The 6,000-nt window shown below is 34.0% G+C and overlaps 1 protein-coding gene across 2 annotated transcripts in view; it reads left to right on the top strand.

Annotated features, from left to right (window-relative positions):
• LOC102892995 (phosphatidylinositol 3,4,5-trisphosphate 3-phosphatase TPTE2) overlaps positions 1-6,000 on the top strand; it is a 73,244-nt gene that overhangs the window by 6,187 nt on the left and 61,057 nt on the right. The window lies entirely within an intron of this gene.

Genomic DNA, 6,000 nt, shown 5'->3' with positions numbered 1-6,000 from the left:
AGAATAATATTTATACAATTTTATATAATACATATTATATTGTTGTATTATATAATATACAATTACATATATAAATCACATAGTCATATGTAATAAAAATTGTTCTTTTAAAATTTAAGTATAGTTGATATATAAAATTATATTAGATTCAGGTATACAATATTGTGATTTAACATATACATTTTGATGTGATCACCATACTTAGTCTAGTAAGCATCTGTCACTGTGAAAAGTTAACACAATATTATTGAGTATATTCCTCTACCCGTTTTCATTCATCCCTTACCATTCTCCCCTCTGGCAACCATCAGTTTGATCTTTGTTTCCACAAATCTGTTTTCATTTTGTTTTGTTTGTTAATTTGTTTTGTGGTTTTTGATCCACGTGTAAGTGAAATTATACAGTATTTAACTTTCTCTGACTTATTTTACTTAGAATAATACCCTCTTGGGATGGTTCCATTGAGTAGTGGTTAGCACGTCTGCTTTACATGCAGAAGGTCCTGGGTTTGAGCCCCAGTGGAGCCACTGCCCCATACCCCAGGTGCACCAGGCCCCGGGTGGGCAGCGCAAGTGTGTGGGAGGAGACTGCCCGCCTTCAGAGATCCAGTTCTTAAGGGGAGATGGCAACATCCGTAAGTCAGGGGTGGAAGTCGGGTGAGGGGATGAATTAAAAAAAAAAAAGAATAATACCCTCTGGGTTCATGTGTGCCTGGACATTTTAATAATATTAGTCCTTCTATCCATCAGCATGGTACATCCTTCCATTTATTCCTATCCTCTTCAATTTCTTTCTCCAATGCTTACTTGTTTTCCAAGTACAGGTCTTTTACCTCTTGGGTTAAATTTATTCCTAGATAGTTTTTTTGATGCAATTGTAAATGGGATTGTTTGCTTAATTTCTCCTTCTGATTCCAATATTGGTGTATAGAAATGCAACAGATTTCTGTGTATCACTTCTAGATTCTACAGCTTTACTATATTTATTAGTTCTAATAGTTTTCTGGTGGAGTCTTTAGGGTTTTCTATACATAATATCATGTCATCTGCAAATAGTGACAGTTTTACGTCTTTCCAATTTGGATGCCTTTCATTTATTTTTCTTTTCTAGTTGCTCTGGCTAGAATTTTCAATACTATATTGAATAATAGTGGTGAACATGGACATCCTTGTCTTGTTCCCGATCTTAGAGGAGAAGCTTTTAGCTTTTTATCATTGAGTATGATATTGGTTGTGGGCTTTTCATATGTAGCCTTTATCATTTTGAGGTAAGTTCTTTCTATGCCCACTTTGCTGAGTTTTTATCATAAATAGATGTTGAAATTTTTTTGAATGACTTTTATGCATCTATTGAGATGATAATATAATTTTTATCTTGGTTTTGTTGATACGATATTTCACATTAATTGTTCCGTGAGTATTAAACCATCCCTGCATCCCTGGTATAAATGCTATTTGATCATGGTACATAATATTTTTAATATATTGTTGAATTTGGTTTCCTAGTATTTTGTTGAGAGTTTTTGCATCTATACTCGTCAGGGATATTTGCCTGTAATTTCTTTCTTTGTAGTGCCTTTGTCTGGTTTTGGTACCAGGGTAATGCTGTCCTTGTAGATTGAGTTCGGAAATGATCCTTTCTCTTCAATTTTTTGGAATAGTTTGAGAAGGAAAGGTATTAATTCTTCTTTAAGTGTTTATTAGAATTTACCTGTGAAACTGTCTAGTCTTGGGCTTTTGTTAGAAGATTTTGATTATTGTCTAAATTTTGTTGCTAGTAATCAGTCTGTTCAGATTTTCTTCCTGGTTCAGTCTTGGAAGATTGTATGTTTATAGAAATTGTTTTTTTTTTTTTCTAGATTGCTCAATTTGTTGGCATATAGTGTACATAGTGTTCTTTAATGATCCTTTGTATTTCTTTGGTATTATCTCCCCTTTCATTTCTAATTTTATTTATATGGGCTCTCTTATTTTTTGATGAGTCTAGCTAGAGGTTTGTCAACTTTGTTTATCCTTTCAAAGAACTAGTTCTTAATATATTATTTCCCTTTTCTGTGTACTTTGGGTTTTGTTTATACTTTTTCTAGTTTCTTTAGGTGTAAATTTAGATTGTTTATTTGAGAATTTTTCTTGTTTCTTGAGGTAGAACTGTATAGTTATGAACTTCCCCCTTAGAACTGCTATTACTGCATCTCATAAATTTTAGAAAGTTATGTTTTCATTTTCATTTGTCTCTAGGTAGTTTTTGATTTCCTGGTTGATTCCTCTTTGATCCACCTGTTGTGAAGTAACATGTTTTTTAATCTCTATGTATTTGGTTTTTTCCCAGATTTCTTCCTTTAGTCGATATCTAGTTTCATGGCCTAATGGTTAGAAAATACACTTAATGTAAATTCAGTCTTCTTGAATTTATTGAGGTTTGTTTTGCTACCTAATGTGTGGTCTATCCTGAAAAATGTTCTATGTGCACTTGAGAAAAATGTGTATTCTTTGGTTTTTAGATGAATATCTGTAATATCTATTAATGATCTGATCTAATGTGACCTTTAAGGCCTTTATTTCCTTATTAATTTGCTATATGGATAATCTATCTATTGAAGTAAATGAGATATTAAAGTCCTCTACTATAATTGTATTATTGTTAATTTCTGCTTTATCTCCACTAAATATTTGTGTTATATACTTTGGTGCCTCTATGTTGGCTGTGTAGATATTTATAATTGTTACATCTTCTTCTTGGATTAACTCCTTTATCATTATGTAATGTCCTTATTTTTCTCTTTTTATATTTTTTGTTTTAAAGTCTGTTTTGTCTGATATGAATATTGTTGCCCCAGAGTTTTTTTTTTTCATTTATATTTGCATGAAATATCTTTTTCCATCTCTTTCAGTCTGTGTGTGTCTTTCAGTCTAAAGTGAGTCTCCTGTAGGCAGCATATAGATGGGTCTTATTTTATTATTCATTCAGCCATCCTATGTTTTTTGTTTGGAGTATTTAGTCCATTTATATTTAAAGTAATTATTGCTAAGTATGTGCTTGTTGCCATTTTATTAATTGTTTTTAGGTTGTTTTTGTAGTCCTTCCCATTTTTTCTCTTGATCTCTTTCCATATCAAATACATTTTAAAAGCTTACATTTTACTCCCCCTTTATACTTTATGCTTTTGATGTCATATTTTACATCTATTTGTTTTATAGATTTCCTATTTATTGTAGTTATAGTAATTTTGCTACTTTTGTCTTTTATCCTTCATATTCGATTTTTAAGTGATTGATTTACTGTGTTTATTGCAAATATACAATAAGAAAGGCAAATATACAGTAAGAAAGGCAAATATACAAAAAGAAAAGTGATTTTTCTTTCCAGTATTTTCTCATTTCTATTTATAGTCTTTTCTTTTCTGCCCAAAGAAGATACTTTAACATTTCTTGTAAAGTTGGTTTAGTGGTGATGAACTTCTTTAGTTTTTGCTTGTCTGGGAAACTCTTTATCTCTCATTTGATTCTGAATGATAACCTTGTCAGGTATAATATTCTAGATGGGGGGTTCATTTCTTTCAGCACTTTAAATATTTCCTGCCACTCTCTTATGGCCTGTGGAGTTTCTGCTGAGAAATAACTCGATAGCCTTATGTGGTTTCCCTTGTATGTGACTTGTTGCTTCCTTCTTGCTGTCTTCAAGATTGTCTCTTTATCCTTAACTTTTGTCATTTTAATTGTAATATATATTGGAGTGGGCCTCTTTAACGTTATCTTGTTTGGAACTCTCTGTGCTTCCTGGACTTGATTTTCTTTTCTTTCCTTAGGTTAGGAAAGTTTTTAGCCATTATTTCTTCAAATATACTTTCTGCTTCTTTCTCTCTTTTCCTGGAATCCCTATAATGCAATGTTAGTGTGCTTGATGTTATCCTATCCTCATTTTTTAAATTCATTTTTATTTTTTCTATCCTGCTTATGTGATGTCCACTATTTTGCCTTCCACATCACTAATCCATTCTTCTGTATTAACCAATCTCACGTCAATTCCTTCTAGTGTGTTTTTCATTTCAGTTATTGTATTTTTCATTTCTGATTGGTTCTTTATTATAGTTTCTAACTCTTTGTTGAAATTCTCTCTGAGTTCCTCTATTCTACTCTCAAGTTTGTTGAGCAGCCGTATGACCATTTATTTGAATTCTTTATCAGGCAAATTTCTTATCTTAATTTCATTATAGTATTTTTTCTGTTTTTTGTTTTGTTTTGTTTTGTTTTTTCTCGTTCCTTTATTTGGGACATATTCTTCTGTCTTCCCATTTTGTTTGACTCTGAGTTTGTTCCTATTAGTTAGATGAAATAACTACTTCTCATAACCTTGAAAATGAGGTCTTGTGTAGAAGTGCCCTCTGTGTAGTCTCTGAGCTGGATAGTTTTGTCAGGCTGGTTGGAGTTGGTATGGTTGCATGCAATTCCTGGAGTGCCACCTGGCCAGAAGGAGTAGGTTCCAGGCAGGGCAACTTGATGTGCATGCATATGTAGTAGCTCTCTGTTATTCTGTCTGTTCATGGCCAGACTGGAGTTAGGGCAGGGCAGCCTGGTTTGTGTGTACTTCATGCCCTGCTGGTCCAGGTGGAGCAGCTTTGTGGGCCTGTGCTGCAGTGCCCTGCTGTTTTTGTTCTTGATCCCATAGGAACTGCCTGGTATACACACAGGAGGCTTGCCCTGTTGTTTTGATTGACAGCTGCCAGTCTGGGCTGGGGCGTCCTTTGAGCACATGAGCTGTAGCATTCTGCTAGTTTCCTCTTAACGCTGAATGGGGCCTCCTGCTGTTCACATGCAAATGACACCTCTTTGCTTTGATTGACTGCTTTGGGAGCCCAGTCAGAGCTAGACTACATCCTGGGTGTGAGCACAGTTGCAACCTTCAGATTCCCTCTCACTCTGGAAAGGGCTGCCCAGTGGGTGCGTACAGCAGTGGCCTGGTGTGGGCAAGTTCAGCATCCTGAAGGAACTGCTAGGTCTAGTTCCAGGTGTGGGAGTGGGGAAGCTCTGTACATGCCAGCTATGGCACTCTCTTGTTGCTGCTAAAGCTAGTTCCAGGAGGGAAGGTTGGGAATGCCCTACCGCAGCCTTGCAGGTCGGCTAAAGAACCTGGGTAGAACTCCTACCCATGCCAACAAAGTGCAGAGGGAATGCAAACAATGCCTCTTATCAGTTCCTCTGATCCTGGTGGGTTCCCTCAGATTCCGGAGAGCTCCCATGATTCCCCACATTCTCTATTCAGTTGCTCTCTCTCTTCTTTGTTGTGCAGAAGCTGTTCCGCTGTTCCTCAGTTGTCTCTCAGGAGGAATTGCTCTAACTATAAGTGTGCATTCATTGTGTTCATGGGAGGGGACCAGCTCTGCGTCCTCTTACGTTGCCATCTTGTATCCATTTGCTAAATTCATCTCTTATAGAGACACAAAAATATAACATTTCCCCCTTAGAATATTAGAACCTGTATATATACTAATATAATATGTATCTAATAATACAACATGTAGGTATATGGTTTATGTAATTATATATAATATATAATGACATATATAATTATTTCTCTATAATGATATGTAACATGTTATATCTGTTATATTATTATTTTATATTATATGTTACCTTATAGTACACATTATATACTAATTACACATTTTATGTATTATATAATATAACCTGTATAATATATTACACATATAAATATACATATATTATCCTAAGGGGCAAATTTTATATTGTTCTGTTTCCATAAGAGATGAATATATTTGTAATGTATATTTATAAACATAAATAATATATAGCTACCATGAAACCCTAACATAGCAAAATGTTGAAACTATGACCAAAATATGAACACTACTAAACCTGTCAGAAAAAGACAAGACAAAAGCTTTCTTGCATATGTATAAACTAAGTGTGATACTCTCCAAAAATTTAAAAATTGTAATTATTACTTTCAAGCTTAAAAACTTTAATTCTAAATTTTAAAATA

The sequence above is a fragment of the Pteropus alecto genome, unplaced genomic scaffold (genome assembly GCF_000325575.1).
Source record: "Pteropus alecto unplaced genomic scaffold, ASM32557v1 scaffold413, whole genome shotgun sequence".
NCBI classification, from domain to species: Eukaryota; Metazoa; Chordata; class Mammalia; order Chiroptera; family Pteropodidae; genus Pteropus; species Pteropus alecto.
The sequence above is the reverse complement of the archived record's forward strand: the minus strand, read 5'-3'. Positions and strand labels throughout refer to the sequence as shown.